Source organism: Rhipicephalus sanguineus, chromosome 1 (assembly GCF_013339695.2).
Source record: "Rhipicephalus sanguineus isolate Rsan-2018 chromosome 1, BIME_Rsan_1.4, whole genome shotgun sequence".
NCBI classification, from domain to species: domain Eukaryota; kingdom Metazoa; phylum Arthropoda; class Arachnida; order Ixodida; family Ixodidae; genus Rhipicephalus; species Rhipicephalus sanguineus.
Window position 1 is genome coordinate 48,646,973 of NC_051176.1, and position 18,110 is coordinate 48,665,082.

General features: G+C 48.4%; 1 pseudogene; it reads right to left on the minus strand.

The window, feature by feature from the left end:
- Positions 1 to 264: 264 nt before the first annotated feature.
- Positions 265 to 18,110, minus strand: part of LOC125757990 (uncharacterized) — a 32,783-nt pseudogene continuing 14,937 nt past the window's right edge.

Here is an 18,110-nt window from a genome sequence, read left to right on the forward strand (position 1 = left end):
CCGAAACTTGCACTGTTTCATCGTCACTTGCTGGCACATTTGATTCCGATGCCGGCTGTTGCTGGTGTTCCAGTGCGCGTGTCCATGTTGGAACACCAGTTAGGGCTGAGCTGTCTCCTACAATGTGGTTACGATGTCGCACGCACTCGTAAACTCCACGCGGCGTCACGACACTAAGTCTGTGCGACACTGGTCTCGTGCGGGCTAGCACTGTTTGCTTGCAGCCACTTTGGTCCCGCACGAAAATTACGCACTCGTACTTCATCACCTTCGCTGAACACTGGCTCGGTGCCGGGACTGCTGAAACTGTCGACGTGCGACGTTCTCCTCAATGGATGGTCTGACCAGGTCCAACTTGGTGCAGAGCCTCCTGCCCACGAGCAGCATGGCAGGCGCTTCTCCTATTGTAGCGTATGGCGTGTTGCGATAGGCTAGCAGAAAATCCTCTAGCTCGGATGGTGACGTGCCATAGCTTGCTTTTCCGAGCGCTGACTTCAGGTCTGGACGAACCGCTCGGCCAAGCCGTTGCTGCTTGGATCGTATGGCGCGGTTCGCACGTGTCTCGTGCCGATGCCCTGCAGATAAGACTGAAATTCAGCAGAATTGAGTACCGTTGTCAGACACTATAGGGTCTCGGGAAAACTGAATCTACTGAAACCTCGTGCAGGCATGAAGTTGTAGCTTGTATCGAAATTGACGTCATTGTGAAGACTTCCGGTCACTTCGAACGTGCGTCGACAATCCCATATACCAGAGTTCCTTGACTGGGCCGGTAAAGTCGATGTGCACTCGCTGCCAAGTCGTGTAGGCCAGGCCCACGGGTGAAGTGGCGCTTTGACCGGCAAGTTTCGCGCTTCCGTGCACAACTTGCATGACGAGATGTAGTGCTCTATATCTTTATCTATGGCTGGCCACCACACATAGCTTCGAGCTAGTTCCTTTGTTCTCACGACTCCGGGATATCCATGATGCAGTTCATCTGATACGAACCGTTGGTACTTCTGCGGAACAACAACACGCATTCCTAGCATGATGCACCCTTGATATAGAGACAGTTCAAGCTTTCTAAAAAAAAATGGTTTTGTCACTTCCGATACTCGGCTCGGCCACCCATGTAGAATGCACTTCACTATTTGACGCAGAACTGGATCTCCGTGTTGTTTCTGCCCTAACTTTTCTGCTGCTTACTGGCATGCTGTCGAAACGCAAAACGAAAAAGTTCCCTCGACCCTTCGACACCAGATTGTTGAAGTGGAAGGCGTGACAAGCAGTCAGCGTCCACGTTGTCAACTGACGGCCTGAACTTCAAGGTGAACGTATACGCCGGTAATGCAAACGCCCAACGCTGAAGCCTAGCGGCCGCAATAGTAGGAATGCCTGTGTTAGGACCAAATATGGTTTCCAATGGTTTGTGGTCGGTGAGCAAAGGGAATGGTCTTGCGTAGACGTAACAATGAAATTTCTTCACACCAAACGCAAATGCCAAAGCCTCTTTTTTGAATTGTCTGTAGCCTAGCTCAGCCTTGGTGAGGGTACGCGACGCATACGCGACCGGATGAGTCTGCCCATCGAAAACATGAGACAAGACCGCGCCCACACCATACGCAGAGGCATCACACGCAATTTGCAAGACATAGTGTGCCAAAATGGGCTGAGTTGCTAACATTTGCTTAACTTGTTGAAAAGCTTTTTTGCAAGACTTATCGCACACCCAGACTGCATCTTTTCGAAGAAGTTTGTTCAGAGGAAACAAGATCGAGGAAAGATTTTGAACGAACTTCCCGTAATAGTTGATAAGGCCCACTACGGCCTGAAGCTGTTGCTTGTTAGTTGGAGTCCGGGCGTTCACGATAGCGCGCAGCTTTTCATTTGTTGGTTGGACGCCGTCTTTGGTAATCACATGACCCAGGTACTGCAGCTTATCTTGAAAAACATCGCATTTTGATGGCTGCACCCGAATCCCTCGTTCAGATAGTCTTTTATAACAGCTGCCACATTACGCAGGTGCTGCTCTTGCGTACGCCCGGTGATTAAATATCATCAAGGTAACAAATGACTGATGGGAGCCCTTTTAGCACATTGTCCATAATGCGCTGAAAGATCGCTGGCGCAATACCGAACAGTAACCGGTTAACTGCAAAAAGACCCTTTGGTGTGTTCAACGTGAGGTATTGTCGGGATTCTTCATCCATTTCAACTTGCTGGTATGCTCGGCTTAAGTCAGTTTTGGAGAACTTTTCTCCTCCAGCCAGCACTGAAAATAATTCGTCAGCTTTGGGAAGCGGATACATTTCTGTGTCTAAAATTGGGTTTACGGTGACTTTGTAGTGTTCACAAATCCGAACTGATACATCTCGCTTAATGATTGGCACAATTGGCGTAGCGTAATCGCTCCCAGCGAGTGGTAAACTTGTTCCCAACGCTTCTAACTTAGACAATTCTTCTTCCCACCGCTGCTGTCAAAGCGAACGGAACCCTCCGTGCTTTAAAGAAACGTGGTTTCTTGTTATCCTTAAAGAAAAGTTTAGCTTTTTCACCTTGAATGGTGCCCAGCTCGTCCTTGAACACGTCTGCGTAACGGTTTAGGAGGCTTTGCAGTTAGGCAGGCTTCGTGTTGGACGTTTGGGCGTGGTGAAGATTCCGGGGGCCTTGTACTTGTGTCCAGTCAAGCTTTATCTGTTGCAGCCAGTTGAGACCAAGAAGTGGTGGACCGCTATGACGCAGCATGTAGAGAGGCACAGGTAGAGTGGCATTGACCGTTGTGCTGCACTGTGACGCAGGCGACGCCGGTTGGCTTTACGGGCTCGCCAGTGTATGTTCGCAAGGTTAGCTGGATCTGCGTAGAGCAACACTCGGAAGCAGTGAACGAAGCTACTCAGGTATCACCGATACGGCAGCACCAGTATCGAGCGCCATGCGTAAGGGCCTTCCTTCAACAGTGACATCAAGCATAATTGGCTCTTCTCTAGTTACTTGCTCCGTCTTGACACTCTGTAATTCACCCTGACTTGGTATGGCTAAGGTTTGAAATTGTAGCCTCGGTTTTGACTGCCCTTTTTTTGCTCGGCGGCCGCGGCGTGCACGCTGAAGGTGTCCCTTTTTGCTACTATGAAAGTATATCGCACTAGCATGACGACAAGAGCTCGCCCCGTGCTTTGTTGACCCACAGCGAAAACACGGCACGGCCTTTTTGTTAGGCGGGTGTATCTTGTAAACCTCGAACCCTGCTGCCGCGGTTTGATGCTTATTCGATACATTTTTCAGCGCAGTTTCTAACGCTACCGCTCGGTCGACTGCTTGCTGAAAAGTTAATTTCTTGTCTTCAGGGAACAAGTGGCGTTGAAGACCGCAAACGAACCGGTCCCTTAAGGCTTCGTCCAAAAAGGCGTCAAACTCGCAAGTTTGCGGCAAAATTAATCGCTAACGTCCTCAGGTCAGCAACAAACTGCGCAATTGTTTCCTGTTCTTGCTGTGAGCGGCGATGAAACTTCGCTCTCTCTCCGATAAACGAAAGCTTCGGCGACAGGTGATTGCGCAGCTGAGTTAGCAGTTCTTCTAAACATTTAGAAGCGGAGACCTTCTACTGGAACAGCCCGAAAGACAATATGAAAAAATTGGCCGCGTATCTGCGTGCTTCGCTGCAAATGTCGTCTAAAGACGATAGAAGAGGCGCTGCGTGAGATATGAACGCCATCTGGCAATACGTCGGGAAACGTGAATGCTGTGTTGCGGGCTGGTAGTCCCGGCGCAGCAGCAGGCGAAGACCGGCGGTGACCAACGTGACCGGCGGGGACGCCAGCCAGCCCGAACACGCGGTTTGGCGCGAAGCGCCGAAGCAGAAGAAACATCCGCACTCAACGAGTACTCTCCACACCCTCTTTTATATTCACGTCACCTGGGTAAAGCAGGAATGCCAGAGCGGCGCCCCATGGCATTCGTACAGTGCAATACTGAACCGAAACCGAAACACAACAATGAGCTCGTGCAGAGGGCACGGAGGAAGCCAAGTTTCGGCGCAGTCACATTTTCAGCGCAGCTTAAGAAACTAGGGTCTCTAGAATTACGTATCTATGTATTTTCTATTAAAGGAACACACCACCTAATACTTACCTAGTGATGTTGCGCCTCAGATATGCGTAATATTTGCTTTTTGATCAACAATGTACACAAGTATGAACCTAGTCAGCCGTTCACGATGGCTGGCCCTTGGGCAACTGGTTCAACTTTGGCTGAGTGGCTGAATCGAGGGACGTGCCGACAAACAGAAAGACAGACAGACAGAAAGACAGACCAAAATTTCTGCGTTTAAGTTCCCCAAGAAAGACTATCGTCTTTAAAACTTGGCAGACTTGTCACATTCGCCAGCACTCCAATCTGTCTCCCAACATAGATCAATGAGCAGCTCACGCGAAGTTGTGTCAGAAACAGACGTCCTCGAACTGTCTGCAGATGAACTATTAATTGGATGGAAGGATCAAAACGTGACCAGTGTAAAACGTATCACCATCAAACGTGATAGCAAAGTAATTCCCACTAAAGATCTAGTACTAACTTTTACATCAAGCTTTCTACCCCAAGCCATTGAAACCGGGTATATCAACTAGCCGTCCGTCCGTACGTACCAAATCCAAGGCGATGTTTCAAGTGCCAGCGATTCGGCCACCGTTCGCAGAACTGCCGTGGTCAGCAAACCTGCGCAAGATGTGGAGGACAAGGCCACCCCTCTGATAACTGTACGAGCACACCTCACTGCGTCAATTGTGATGGCGACCACGCAGCCTACTCGCGGTCCTGTCCCAACTGGAAAAAAGAAACGGACATTATCACTTTCAAAGTAAAAGAAAAGATTTCGTTTAAGGAAGCCCGTAAAAGAGCTCGCCTTTTCACAATACACCCTACGCTGATGCGGCGCGCCGGTACTTCGCCACTACTTCGGCCTGCGCAGAGCGCGCCGTCGGCTGTGGCACCTGCCCCCAAGGCGGCATTAGGTCAGACTACTCCGCCAACTCGCGAACAGGGACTGGCGATCTCAGGGTCGTTGGGTTTCAAGGCCTCGTCTCACCAGGCGAGGCCCGAAGCCCAAACTGCCAGCGCTCGCATGCGGGCATCATCGGCGAAGCTCCCTGCAGCGCGCAAAGAAAACAAAAAGCCGATAACAGGGCGCGACGACGGCCCCGTTACTTGAGCTCCATCTTACCGCTGAAACAACAGTCACTTCCTTTCGTACACACAGCACTACTTTACTTCCAATATAGAAGCACATATTATACAACGGAACGTCAGAGGGCTCCTTAGAAATCTCGACGATGTCCAAGAACGTTTAGACAAACACTCACCAATAGTGCTGTGTGTACAAAAAACACACCTAAAATCAAAACACACCAACTTTCTACGTAGTTACATTATCTTCCGAAATGACCGGGACGATACCATGGCCTCGTCCGGTGGTGTAGCCGTTGTAGGTAATCAAGGAATAGCATGTACGCACTTACTGCTCCAAACGTCCCTTGAGGCAGTGGCTGTTCGAGCAGTTCTTTTGAACAAACTCGTCACCATTTTCTATCTTTATATACCTCCGCATCAGCCACTCAATAAACATGAATTCCAGCCCTTAATAGATGAACTATCAGAACCTTATCTGGTCCTTGGGGACTTCAATGCACATAGCAGTCTATGGGGCGATTCTCGGTGAGATGCGCGAGGTCGTCTAATTGAACAATTCCTTTTCTCTTCCGGCGCATGCCTCTTGAATCGGAATGAGCCAACATATGATAACCTCGCTGACAATACCTACTCGTCCATAGCAGTGGCGTAGCCAGTAATTTTGATCGGGGGGTGGGGGGGGGTCACGTTGCACCGCGACCTCCTCATTGAATTTTTCGAACGACTAGGTGTATGAATAAGATGTATTACTAGTGACAATTTGTATTAGATGCTGCAAATCACTTCTTGAATCTGCGCACTGTCAAGAACGAGTAAGAAATATGTTTTTTTTTTCATAAAAATATTATATTGGCATGCCCGTATAATCTTTCTAGGAATAACTGTCTTCAATCTCTTCAAATTGTTTTTTTTTCTGTGTGTGAGAGGTGTGGCAAATATCACGTAAACTTTGGAACTGCATCATTTTTAAACTGAAGCGCCTGATAAGAAAAAAAAATGAAGTCCACACAATAACCAGGACGAGATCAAATATTTTAATGCAGGTTGTTTACGCAAAATGTGCAATGTATTGCACAAATGATGCGGCCAGGGAAAGACAAGAATGGGAAAGTACACCTCGAGTACAGGCAAAACATAAGTCACCGGAAACAGTGCGCAGTATGCTTACACAAAATATCCCAAACGTACATTTAAATATGCATTCAATATACGGAACTAAGCAATGATCACTATGCGTAATGCCCAAAATAAGGCGAAAGAACATGCTACACAATCACAGAAACTGATATGTCCTTGGGCCAAGCTGCTGTCTTGGACGCACCATGTGGACAGAACTATAAATGAAGAGCGCAGAAATAACGAAAGAGACTATTTGAAAACTTTTAAAAGTGCGAGCCACTATTGTGCACTCAATATAAAATGAGGGTTGTCGCTTCTTGCTCAAAAAGCAATGAAGAACAAAAACGACAAATGAATGTAACAAACAATGCCGCTTGTACGGCTTCCCAAGAGCTGAATATGTTTGGTAACGCCGCGTATGCCGCCCTCCCAATCAACAAGGTGAAGCTGTCGATTGGCTGTTAATGTCCACCTGATGCTTGTATTCGTGTGTTTATATTAGGCCACGGTGTTAACTGCTAAAAGGTACAAAATCCTCACGGCTTTTAAACGTGGTGAACAATAATATTGCGTCAGAATTACAGGCTCGTTGACCTGAACTCTGGAACACAGGGGCGTAGCCAAGGGGGGTTAGGGGGTTCAACCCCCCCCCCCCGAAATTTTTCAGTTTTGCTTGCGCATATATACCACGCGCACACACAAACGCACGCACGAACATGCATAAAGTATGGTTGAACCCCCCCCCCCCCCCCCGAAAAAAATTTCTGGCTACGCCCCTGCTGGAACAGCAGTGTTGCGCTGATTTTTGTCCTGCTCGGTATCAAAGGACAAAGTTGACCCAGCGAGGAAGCTTAGCGAAGCGGTCAATGACTTCCGACACGCTTATGTTGACATTTCTGTGGGCGTACAGAAGTGCCAGGCCAACCATGTGTTCCTCAGACATCGTAGAGCGTAAGTTGTTCCTAAGTAACCTCTTGCTTGAAAACGTTCTCTCTGCGCTGGCAGTGGTCACTGGAAGGATGAATAGAATCTGGAGTAGCTTGTACACATTCGGATAGAACCTGCTGTCGCATGAGAGGGCATTGGTTCCTGTACTGGGGCGCTGGTTTGCTGCTTTGTTCGCCCAATTTCTCCACCATAGTCTCAGTTCTCCCAAAGCAGCCCTCGTTTCGACGTCATGCGCAAAGACGGTCAGGAGATTTTCTGCTCCTTTCTCCCGATCATCGTTCATTGGTGGTATTGCGGATGGTACAATTATTGAAAAGACCTTTAGAAGTGCCCTGTGCTTTTCGAACGGTTGGTTTAACTGGGCTAGTACGTGGTCCATAAACGGAATGAACAGGGTTCTGCGAAAATATTCTTCCGCGCTTTCGAATGCATTGCTCCCAAGGTTTTGCTTCCGGACACCGGCTCGGCGGCTGATATCCACATTCAGTTTTTCTGCCAATGCCTGCACTTGCGCAAATATTTTTGAGAAATAAGTATTTGCGTTCTTGCGGTCATTTTCAATTTTCTGCTGTGCCGCTTCTCTATCGTCAATGGCAGCGCTCATGTCGATACTTGTCGTCTGCAGCTTCTTTGACAGTGGCAAAGTCAGTGCTAACACGTCCTCCGCCACATGCAGGCTTACCAGGAACTCTGGTGACAAGAGTGCCACCATTTGACTGTTTGCCTGCACTGGACTTTCGCCATTTCCGTTAAACTTAAGCTCCTGTAGTGGTGCGGTCAACGGCTCAAAGAGGCTCACAAATGAAAGCACTGCACCGTGCTTCTCGACCCAGCGCATTTCGCATAGTCCCAAAAGGCGCTGCCTTGTAGATTCAGGACAGCTCAAACATCATTTTTCGCAAAACGTGTGAGTGGCTAGAAGATTTACGGAAAACGACTGACGTCGCCTTTAGAGTCCCCAAACAGTTTCGGATGTCTGTGATGGAGCATGCCGCACACAGAACTGGATTAAGGGAGTGACTGGCGCAGTGAGTGTAGAGTGCGGCTGGATAGTTCTTACGAACAGCAGCTTGAACATCATTCGTCTTGCCAGCCATCGAGCTTGCACCATCGTAGCCTGGACCCAGTGGCGTACCAACTCTTTCGAGAGTGGGGTGGGGGGGGGGGGGTGGGGGGGGGGGGGGGGGGGGTGGGGGGGCGCTCACTCTGTCCGTCGTGTGTGTGTGTGTATATATATATATATATATATATATATATATATATATATATATATATATATAACTTGCTTTTCAAAACTGTTTTAAATCAAGCAAGAATCTGCACAAACAGATTGTGCAGGCTGGGCCGCCCTATACCGCGACAACACAGCAGTGTTTAATACCATTTTGGAAATATTACCGCGAACTTTAAAAAGTACACCCAAATTTAACCTGATCATCTGAGCATTCCACCAGAAAACTTCCCAGTCTTAGTACTGAGGTTTCTCCGCTCAGCCGCCCTCCCTAAACGACTATGATGCTCGCGTGCTTGAGTGTGTGTGCGTTTCTTTTTCTTTTTTGTTACTCTTTTTTCCTTCCTTACCTCTCTATCCCCCCTTACCCCTTCCCCAGTGCAGGGTAGCAAACCGAAAAACTTGTGGTTAACCTCCCTACCTTTCACTTAACCTTTTCTTCTCTCTCTTGGCGTTGTGGATACGATGAGTATGAAGAACCTGCTATGACTCTAGTATCTTATTCTCACTTATTAAAGAAAAGATGTGGCTGATAAAACAAAGTACTTTGCAGAAGTCTTCAGGATAAGCCGAGTGTCAATTTCTTTACTGTCAGAGCCCTCTAATATAAAGTCTTTCTTAAGAAGACCAAGTTCTGTTGTTTAATACTTAAGGCAACCATGCATTGAGCTGGTTGTGTATAGGTATAAGATTATAAATGACTACGAATTTATATACTAGTTGTCGTTCCTTGCCCTCCTACTTTCCCAGCTTGGGTGGGGGGTGGAGGGAAAAGGAGTGAAGTGGCCCTTTACTCCTCCCCTCCAGTTACTCCAAGTAAATAGCCTACGTAAACTGTGTAAACTTAAATTTTCTTTGAAAAAATGTGGGCGATTACAACGTTAAGCTACCCCGCATTGTTTCCTTCCGTATAGGTAGTTAGCTGTTAAAGAGACTGACAACCAATTTTTAGGCCACCTATTTTCTTTAGCGCAACGGAGAGCTAACTGGTCAGAGTGTCTAACCTCGAAATGGTAACGTTAAAACACCGACAGACATTTTTAACGAGAATTTTTCTATCTGCGGCGAATATGAAGTCTTATACAGAGTTGACAACACATGCTGCAAACAGTGAGCGCGAGAACGGTTCGTGTTCAAGCACGGCGGTTTACTGTGGATGCGCGCACTCCGCGCGCATGTGCCGCGGCTGGACATGGGCCACTGGCGGCCGCGAAGGCAGCGCCGCTTCTCACCGTGCAACGCCCTTTACCTCGTAGGCAGCACATAACAAAGCAGGTATAGATAATAATATACATACTCTAACTTGAGGACCAATTATGACGCGCATGACAGCATCAGACTACGTACAGCAATGTGACCGGCTTCATAATCCAGCTTCAAGGCTCTTCCGCTAGGCTGCGCGACATACCGGTTTTTGTTACTTTTAACCACGATTTAAAAATATAAATCCTATTCACAACGCGAAAAGGATGCTGGAATCTGTCACTATATTTCATGGTCTTTTTCATTTCTACCAGGATCTAATCACACGTTCTGCCCAGTTGTCGGTCCCTTTAATGATTGTTCGAAATTTTCTAGGTCATGCTCACAGCACAGGCCTGCTCGTAAAGCGACGCAACAAATGACGCGTAAGTGATCTACCGCGTAGTTACCACATGCGCATGACTACGTAAAAAATAATAATAATAAACTATTTTCACTACGGCGTATTTTTTGTCATTGGTTCCTGGCTTTTCGTCAAAATTTTCAATGCGCCATAAAATCGCCTCCTGTTACGCGACGTCACAAGTCTGCGAAAACTGCAGACACAATAGGCAGCACATTACTGTGTTGAATAATAACCCATTTTTTTTTCGGAATAGCGAGACAGCGTTTCTTTTTGAACGGGCGGGCGAGATGGATTCATATGTGCATAATAGATACTTTCTGTTGCAGTATAACGATGTTGAGCTGTTGCGCGTGTACAACTCTCTGTGAACTCATCGTTTCTGACAAAGAGGTAGAGAGGAAAATAATTATTATTAGGAACAGATACAATCCTTTGCAGGTAGCAGCGTTCTTAGTCCAGGAAACCGTGGACGCCGATCATCTCCCTGGTGAGGTATAGATCAAGTAACAGGGCAAACTTCAAAGCTGGGATTCTCAATGTCCTCGAGTCCACTGCCTTGTTACAAGCCGCCACGATCGCTGCAGGCTACCCCGCAGGGGCGTCTGCGCAAGCAGGCGTTTGGTGTGTAGCGACACCACGGACCCGAGCTAACGGGGGGGGTTTCGACCCCCTCCCACGCCTAGCCGTGCGTGGCATTGCCGTGTCCGGGGAAAAGGGGATCCTGGGGGTTGAGCCGACGCCGGGTGATTGGACCTTTAAGGCCCCCCGGTAGAGGCAACACACCCCTTTGGCCCCGGCTTCACGTAGACGGCACCCCTGGGTTGACCCACCCAGGGGAAATCGGCAGTCGCCTTTTCCTGTCTATCTCTCCCCTCATCTTCGTCTTTCTCTCTCACTTTAATCTTTCCTGTCCTCTCCTCTCTTCTATTTACTTCCACTTTTCCTGGCGGCAAGGGTAACCTTGTGTGTGTGCCCTCTCTTGGGCACATTATATTTGGTTATAGTGACTGTGTACAGCTGACGTTGACATGCCTTATATATATATCTAAGTGCTGTCGCGTCCCCATGTTGGGCTCCATGGTGGGCGGCTGGCATGGCTGCCGAAACTATAACATAATCTATGGCCTCAACCTCATTTTCCTCCACTGAATGATCGTCGTCTCCACAAAGAGAGGGCCCCCGCAGGGGCGTCTGGAACAGGCGTTTGGTGTGTAGCGACACCACGGACCCGAGCTAACGGGGGGGTTCGACCCCTCCCACGCCTAGCCGTGCGTGGCTTTGCCGTGTCCGGGGAAAAGGGGATCCTGGGGGTTGAGCCGACGCCTGGGTGATTGGACCTTTAAGGCCCCCCGGCAGAGGTAACACACCCCTTTGGCCCCGGCTTCACGTAGACGGCACCCCTGGGCTGACCCACCCAGGGGAAACCGGCAGTCGCCTTTTCCTGTCTCTCTCTCTCTCGCCTCATCTTCGTCTTTCTCTCTCACTTTTAAACTTTCCTGTCTACTTCTCCCTTCTCGTTACTTCCGATTTTTCCTGGCGGCAAGGGTTAACCGTGTGTGGCTCCCAACCTTGGTAGACCATATTAGGTTATAGTGACGGCGTACTGCTGGCGTTGCGCAGACTTTCGTATGTTCTGCCACGTCCCCCTGTTGGGCTCCGTGGTGGGTGGTAGGCGCCGTTGCCGAACAAGCGACTTTTTCCATGGGACCCTCGAACCCCTCTTCCACCGATCGTGCCCCAAAAAGGGTACGCACCGATGCATCCCAATTCTTCTGGCCCAAAAACAATGACAATTTTCCGAAATACCACGTGGTTCACTGTGAACAAACATCTGAAAAAGCTAGAGCCATTTCACCTTTTCTTGTTGCTAAGTGCTTGAAAGACACCATAGGAACGGGATATAAGGCCACAAGGATGGCAAGCGGGGACCTACTCCTCGAATTAAAAGACAAGGAACAGTACATTAATTTGTCACATCTAGTCGCGTTTGGAAACATCCCCGTCTCTGTGAGCGCGCACAGGACCATGAACACTGTCAAAGGTGTAGTGTCCGATGAGGACCTCATTGGCCTCAGCGAGGAAGAACTACTAGATGGATGGAAAGATTCAAATGTCACTCATGTCCAAAGGATCAAGATAAGGCGCGACAACACCGAAATACTGACCAAGCATTTGATACTTACTTTTGCCTCCAGCACACTACCCGAAAACATTGAAACCGGCTACGTCAAGCTTGCTGTACGACCTTTCATACCAAACCCGCGGCGATGCTTTAAATGTCAAAGATTTGGTCACGCGTCTCAAAGCTGCCGAGGGCAGCTCACCTGTGCAAAATGCGGAACGACGGGTCATTCTGTTGATGACTGCGCTGGTGATGGGACTCACTGCGCGAACTGTGAAGGTGATCACCCTGCGTACTCCAGGGCCTGCCCGGCCTGGAAGAAAGAGAAAGAAATACTCACGATAAAAGTAAAAGAAAACATAACGTTCCGAGAAGCACGACAGCGAGTTTCATCGTCATTTCCAGCAAGAACATCTTTTGCCGAAGTGGTGCGACGGGGGGCAGCACCACAACGGCCTATCGCGTTTGCCCGGACCACTCGCAGCGTGCCGAGGCAAACGCCACCCGCCCCCATGGTGGGAGCAGCGAAGGCTGCCCCGCCTACTCTGAATCTGACCACACCGGCGGCCACTACAAGCTCCGGCACCGTAGAGGCCAAGGAGAGCACATCGCCCTCCGGCTCGGTGGCGTCCAAGACTTCGTCACACCAGGCGAAGTCCCCCACCTGCCAAGCCAGAGATCCCGGCGACTCCAGGGTCGTCGGGTCTCACGACCACGCCTCGCCAGGCGAGGTCGGACAAACAAGCCAGTAGCTCGCATACGCGGGCGTCCAGTGCCTCAAACGAGGCAATGGACACAACTCCGGTGCCTCTGGTACCGAAAGAGCGGCGTAGCTCCCTGGAGCGCGCTAAGAAAACCAAAAAAGCCGATAATGGGGCCCGACGACGGCCCTGCTGCCTGAGCTCTAAATTTCGACCTAAACAACACCCACTTCCTTCTCGTACACACAGCACTACCTGACATCCAATATGGAAGCACAAATTATACAATGGAACGTGAGAGGACTGCTTAGAAATCTCGACGATGTCCAAGAACTCTTACACAAACATACACCAAAGGTGCTGTGTGTACAAGAAACACACTTAAAATCCAAACACACGAACTTTCTACGCAGCTACATTATTTTCCGGAAGGACCGGGATGATGCCATCGCGCCATCCGGGGGTGTAGCGGTTATAGTTAATCAAGGAGTAGCATGCACACATTTACCTCTTCGAACTTCCCTTGAGGCAGTGGCTGTTCGAGCGGTTCTTTTGAACAAACTCGTCACCATTTGCTCTCTATATATACCTCCACATTACCACTGCAAAAACATGAATTTCAGTCTTTAATAGATGAGCTCCCTGAACCTTACCTTGTACTTGGGGACTTTAATGCGCATAGCTGTCTATGGGGTGACTCCCGCTGCGATGCGCGAGGTCGTCTAATTGAACAGTTCCTTTTCTCTTCTGGCACGTGTCTCTTGAATAAAAAAGAGCCAACATACTATAGTCCTTGCGAACAATACCTACTCGTCCATAGACCTCAGCATCACATCTCCATCACTTGTACCTCTACTCAAATGGAAAGTCGTTAATAACCCTTATGGAAGCGACCACTTTCCAATAGTTCTGAGCACACCGATAGCGAAATGAATGTCCTCCACAGGTTCCCAAATGGCAAATCGACAAAGCAGATTGGGAACAGTTTCATAAAATGGCTCTCTTAAGTTGGACCGACATGTGTGCTTTAAGCGTGGATGAAGCTGCAGAATACTTTACTGCTTTTTTGATTGATGTAGCAAATAAGTGCATCCCACAAACATCTGGACTGCCCGGGAAAAGACGTGTGCCGTGGTGAACACTGAGTGTAGAAATGCGCGCAAAAAGCAAAATAAAGCATGGAGGCTGCTTCGGGAATCTCCCACAGCCGAGAATCTGGACAGTTTAAGAATATAAAGTCCCAAGGCAGGAGAACGCGCCGACAGGCAAGAAGGGAAAGTTGGCAGAAGTTTTTATCGGGCATTAATTCATATACACAGGAGGCCAAAGTCTGGAACATGGTTAGCAGGGTAGCAGGCAGACAAGCACATTCACTTCCTCTAGTAACACACAAGGCGACAGCTTGGAAGACCAGGCGAACTTCCTTAGGTTCACACTTCGAACAGGTGTTCGAGCTCGTCGCACCTATAGTGAAGCTTCTCAAAGATACACAACACAAGAATCGAAAAACAGAAACTAGAGCGCAAGTCCTACAAAACACGAAGCATACAATGAACCTTCCTGCATTGCTGAGCTACAGCATCGCTTAATTGCTGCAATAATTCCGCCCCAGGCTCCGACCGTGTTGTATATGAATGTTGAAACACCTGCCATCCGAAACACAAAAAACCCTCCTCTCCCTAGTATAATGCTGTTTGGTTTTCCGGTGAGATCCCCTCGGCCTGGAAAGAAGCCATTTTATTCCTATTTTAAAACAGGGCAAGGACCCATCCTCCGTTGCGAGTTACCGGCCCATTGCACTGACAAGCTTGCCTGTGTAAACTTTTTGAAAAGATGATAAACCGCCGACTGATACATTTCCTCGAAGCAAAGCAAATCACTTGACCCATACCAGTGCGGTTTTCGAGAGGGTAGATCTACCTCTGACCACCTTATCCGTATCGAGGCACAAATTCGCGACGCTTTTGTTCACAAGCAATTCTTCTTTCGGTGTTCCTCGATATGGAAAAGGCCTACGACACCACATGGCGCTTTGGAATATTAAGAGACCTATCCCACTTAGGTGTCCGAGGAAAGATGTTGACTATAATCGAAAGCTATTTGTCCAATCGCACGTTCCGTGTTCGAGTGGGTAATGTCTTGTCCCGAATATTTGTCCAGGAAACTGGAGTGCCGCAAGGTGGTGTCCTGAGTTGCACACTGTTTATTATAAAAATGAATTCCCTACGTCTGTGTATTCCACGGAATATGTTTTATTGCACATATGTCGACGACGTGCAGATCGGTTATAAATCTTGCAACCATTTCAATGTGCGAGCGGCAGGTGCAACTTGGTTTAAACAAGGTAACCAAATGGGCAGACTGAGAACGGGTTCAGCCTTAACCCGCAAAAAAGTATTTGCGTATTATTCTCAAGAAAGAGAGGCCTACATCCCGATCCAGACATTGATCTGCATGGTCAGCGGCTACCTGTGAAAACGGAGTATAAATTCCTCGGCGTAATTCTAGACACGAAACTAAACTTCATATCACACATAAAGTATATAAAGAACAAGTGCTTAAAAACCTATGAATATTTAAAGGTATTGTCACGCACTACGTGGGGTAGTGACAAGAAGTGTCTGATGAATCTTTATAAAAGCCTCATACGCACGCGCCTAGATTATGGGGCGATAATATATCAGTCTGCGACACCAAGCGCGCTGAAGATGCTTGACCCTGTCCACCACTCGGGTATTCGTCTTTCTACGGGTGCTTTTCGCACCAGCCCCGTGGAAAGCCTCTACGTCGAATCGAACGAGTGGTCGCTCCACCTGCAGCGATCCTACATGTCGTTTCTATACTATCTCAAAGTGAACGCAGACAAGGAACACCCCTCACACCCTACAATAAATGATTTATCCTAGTTCTGCCCTTTTCGACCAACGTCCCTCGGTGCGACAGCCCTACTCACTTCGTGTGAGGGGCTTAGCTGAGGAAACGGGTGTGCCACTTTTCGAACACTGTCTATTGGCTCCCGCTGCACAACTACCGCCGTGGCGGTGGCAGCTTATAGACTGCGATCTTTCCTTCATGGAAGTAACGAAACACGCGCCTATTGCACATATCCGTACATACTTCCTTGAACTACAACACAAATACACTTGTGCAGAATTCTTTACAGACGCCTCAAAGTCCGATACTTCTGTGTCTTACGCAGCCGTTGGGCCATCCTTTATGGATTCCGGTATTCTACACCCTGAATCAAGTATCTTCACGGCAGAAGCTTACGCGATACTTGCGGCCGTTAAACACATTCATCAATTAAAACTACAAAAGGCAGTTATTTACACAGATTCTCTAAGCGTGGTAAAAGCTTTAAAAACTCTGAAAAGACACAAAAACCCCATCTTTGTCTCGCTGTATTCTCTTTTAAGCACGATCTACGCACTTGAACAACATGTCGTAGTGTGCTGGGTGCCAGGGCACCGCGAGATTCAAGGCAACGTGTTAGCGGACCAGCTAGCAGCATCTGCCCACGAAAACAGTCACAATACATCCTTAGCTATTCCCCCATTAGACCTAAAACACTTCCTGAAAAGAAAGCTCAGAGCCTTTTGGCAGACCACATGGGATACGCATACACGAAATAAGCTACACGTTGTCAAACCGCATCTGGGTAATTGGCCGCCAGTATCGAAATCACGCCACACAGAAGTTACACTCTGCAGACTTAGGATTGGTCACACATACAGTACACACACACACCTTCTGTCCGGTGGCGAGCCACCTTTGTGTGATAGATGTGGCCAGCCACTCACTGTCCTTCACATCCTTATCCAGTGCAAGGAACTCGACGGTATCAGAAAAAAGCACTTTTCATTTCCCTACCAACAGCAATTTCCACTTCATCCTTCAATGTTCATAGGTAGGGACCCGCTTTTTACATACCAGTCATTGTCTGCATTTTTAAACGATGTACATAGTTTTCATGTCATATATCAAGGTGATCCGTAGCACGGCCTCTAAACAGAGGTCGCTGCTGCGGTGAATACGTTAAAGATAGCACTTGCCTCGCGGCCCTTGGACTAAAGGGCATTGACGAGGCAGTGGTGCTGATGTCATATCTTCATAGTTTTATTCTTGCGACCACTTGTCATTAATTCCACTGCACATATTTCACGTCACTCTCATGATTTTAATATATATATATATATGTTTTACCCGCCTTTAGCGCGAGGAATTTTAAGGCCCCTTTACAGCTACTTACCGCAACCATTGCTCACATCCTTTGTCTCATGAACTGGCGCTCTTTGGCCATCAATTGGCCCTTGCGCCATTAAACACCACATATCATCATCATCACAAAGAGAGGGCGCACCGAAGAGACTTTGAATTCGTTGTTCAAACCCACAGAAATTTTTCCGCGCTTCCACGTAATCCACTGCGAAACACTCGAAAAGAACGCAAGAACGATCTCTCCTTTTCTTGTATCGAAATGCCTCACCGACACACTCGGTCAAGGCTATAAGGCTACAAGAATGGCTAGTGGGGACCTTCTTCTCGAAGTGCATAGTAAGATCCAGTACGAAAAACTTTCAAAACTGACCTCTTTTGGAAGCACCCCTGTCTCACTTACACCACACCGATCCCTCAACAGTCTCCGATGGCTGTAGTATCGTGACCAAGACCTGCTTGACTTGACTGAGAGTGAGCTCCTTGAGGGCTGGAGGAGTGAACACCATGTGAACGCACGTACAGCGAATTAAAATCAGACGTGACGACAAAGAAATCCCGACAAAACACCTGATTATCACATTTTCCACAAGCACCCTACCAGAATATCTTGAAACAGGCTACCTGAAGCTTAAGGTCAGACCTTACATCCCAAACCCGCGGCGTTGCTTTAAGTGCCAGCGTTTCGGTCACGGCTCTCAGAGCTGCCGCGGCCGTCAAACCTGTGCCAAATGTAGTTCGACACGATCACCCTGCAGACGACTGTGTCGAAGTTTCCCCGTTGTGCAAACTGCGAAGGTGGGCACGCAGCCTACTCTCGTAGCTTGTCCCGCATGGAAAAAAGAAAAGAAATAATAACACTCAAGGTAACGGAAAACATCTCCTTTAGGGAGGCGCGAAAACGCCTTTCTTTTCCACAGGGAACTTCATTCGCGGACGTGGCACGCAAGGGGGCAGTGTCACAAAGGTTCGCGGCGGTCCGCACGTACTCACGCACAGTGG